Source organism: Nerophis lumbriciformis, unplaced genomic scaffold, assembly GCF_033978685.3.
Source record: "Nerophis lumbriciformis unplaced genomic scaffold, RoL_Nlum_v2.1 HiC_scaffold_1001, whole genome shotgun sequence".
NCBI lineage: Eukaryota > Metazoa > Chordata > Actinopteri > Syngnathiformes > Syngnathidae > Nerophis > Nerophis lumbriciformis.
Window position 1 is genome coordinate 12501 of NW_027316970.1, and position 2573 is coordinate 15073.

Sequence of the window (2573 nt, forward strand, 5' to 3'; positions counted from 1 at the left end):
TCTCTACCTGGGTACGGAACACCAAATTAGTCCCTCTCCTAGCTGGAAGTCCAAAAAAAAGGCGTGAATTTGACTAAGTGTCTAGGAGCATTTCCCTTTAAGAAGGCCGACGTGCGATGGTTCTCCACCTGGGTACGGAACGCCAAATTAGTCCCTCTCCTAGCTGGAAGTCCAAAAAAAAGGCGTGAATTTGACTAAGTGTCTAGGAGCATTTCCCTTTAAGAAGGCCGACGTGCTATGGTTCTCCACCTGGGTACGGAACGCCAAATTAGTCCCTCTCCTAGCTGGAAGTCCAAAAAAAAGGCGTGAATTTGACTAAGTGTCTAGGAGCATTTCCCTTTAAGAAGGCCGACGTGCTATGGTTCTCCACCTGGGTACGGAACGCCAAATTAGTCCCTCTCCTAGCTGGAAGTAGTCAAAAAAAGGCGGAAATTTGACTAAGTGTCATTATTTTAGAGTACCAGGCCTCTATAGAAAAGTTTGGTTTTTTGTCTATGTGTCATCATTTTAGAGTACCAGGCCTCTAGAGAAAAGTTTGGTTTTTTGTCTATGTGTCATCATTTTAGAGTACCAGGCCTCTATAGAAAAGTTTGGTAAATTTGACTAAGTGTCTAGGAGCATTTCCCTTTAAGAAGGCCGACCTGCTATGGTTCTCCACCCGGGTACGGAAAGCAAAATTAGTCCCTCTCCTCGCTGGAAGTCCAAAAAAAAAAGGCGTGAATTTGACTAAGTGCCTAGGAGCATTTCCCTTTAAGAAGGCCGACGTGCTATGGTTCTCCACCTGGGTCAGGAAAGCAAAATTGTCCCTCTCCTCGCTGGAAGTCCAAAAAAAAGGCGTGAATTTGACTAAGTGCCTAGAAGCATTTCCCTTTAAGAAGGCCGACGTGCTATGGTTCTCCACCTGGGTCAGGAAAGCAAAATTGTCCCTCTCCTCGCTGGAAGTCCAAAAAAAAGGCGTAAATTTGACTAAGTGCCTAGGAGGATGTCCCTTTAAGAAGGCCGACGTGCTATGGTTCTCCACCTGGGTCAGGAAAGCAAAATTGTCCCTCTCCTCGCTGGAAGTCCAAAAAAAAGGCGTAAATTTGACTAAGTGCCTAGGAGGATGTCCCTTTAAGAAGGCCGACGTGCTATGGTCCTCCACCTGGGTCAGGAACGCAAAATTGTCCCTCTCCTCGCTGGAAGTCCAAAAAAAAGGCGTGAATTTGACTAAGTGTCTAGGAGCATTTCCCTTTAAGAAGGCCGACCTGCTATGGTTCTCCACCTGGGTCAGGAAAGCAAAATTGTCCCTCTCCTCGCTGGAAGTCCAAAAAAAAGGCGTAAATTTGACTAAGTGCCTAGGAGGATGTCCCTTTAAGAAGGCTGACCTGCTATGGTTCTCCACCCGGGTACGGAAAGCAAAATTAGTCCCTCTCCTCGCTGGAAGTCCAAAAAAAAGGCGTAAATTTGACTAAGTGCCTAGGAGGATGTCCCTTTAAGAAGGCTGACCTGCTATGGTTCTCCACCCGGGTACGGAAAGCAAAATTAGTCCCTCTCCTCGCTGGAAGTCCAAAAAAAAGGTGTAAATTTGACTAAGTGCCTAGGAGGATGTCCCTTTAAGAAGGCCGACGTGCTATGGTCCTCCACCTGGGTCAGGAACGCAAAATTGTCCCTCTCCTCGCTGGAAGTCCAAAAAAAAGGCGGAAATTTGACTAAGTGCCATCATTTTAGAGTACCAGGACTATAGTGGGGGAATTGGAGCCCTCTGGTGGACACTCGCTGCAAATGCACCCTGAATTAAAGACATTATTTCCAGTTCTTTTGGGGCCCTATTTTCAGGCGTAAATTTGACTAAGTGTCTAGGGGCATGTCCCTTTAAGAAGGCCGACCTGCTATGGTTCTCCACCTGGGTCTGGAACGCAAAATTAGTCCCTCTCCTAGCTGGAAGTCCAAAAAAAAAGGCGTGAATTTGACTAAGTGTCTAGGAGGATGTCCCCTTAAGAAGGCCGACGTGCCTTGGTTCTCTACCTGGGTACGGAACACCAAATTAGTCCCTCTCCTAGCTGGAAGTCCAAAAAAAAGGCGTGAATTTGACTAAGTGTCTAGGAGCATTTCCCTTTAAGAAGGCCGACGTGCTATGGTTCTCCACCTGGGTACGGAACGCCAAATTAGTCCCTCTCCTAGCTGGAAGTCCAAAAAAAAGGCGTGAATTTGACTAAGTGTCTAGGAGCATTTCCCTTTAAGAAGGCCGACGTGCTATGGTTCTCCACCTGGGTACGGAACGCCAAATTAGTCCCTCTCCTAGCTGGAAGTCCAAAAAAAAGGCGTGAATTTGACTAAGTGTCTAGGAGCATTTCCCTTTAAGAAGGCCGACGTGCTATGGTTCTCCACCCGGGTACGGAAAGCAAAATTAGTCCCTCTCCTCGCTGGAAGTCCAAAAAAAAAAGGCGTGAATTTGACTAAGTGCCTAGGAGCATTTCCCTTTAAGAAGGCCGACGTGCTATGGTTCTCCACCCGGGTGCGGAAAGCAAAATTAGTCCCTCTCCTCGCTGGAAGTCCAAAAAAAAGGCGTGAATTTGACTAAGTGCCTAGGAGGA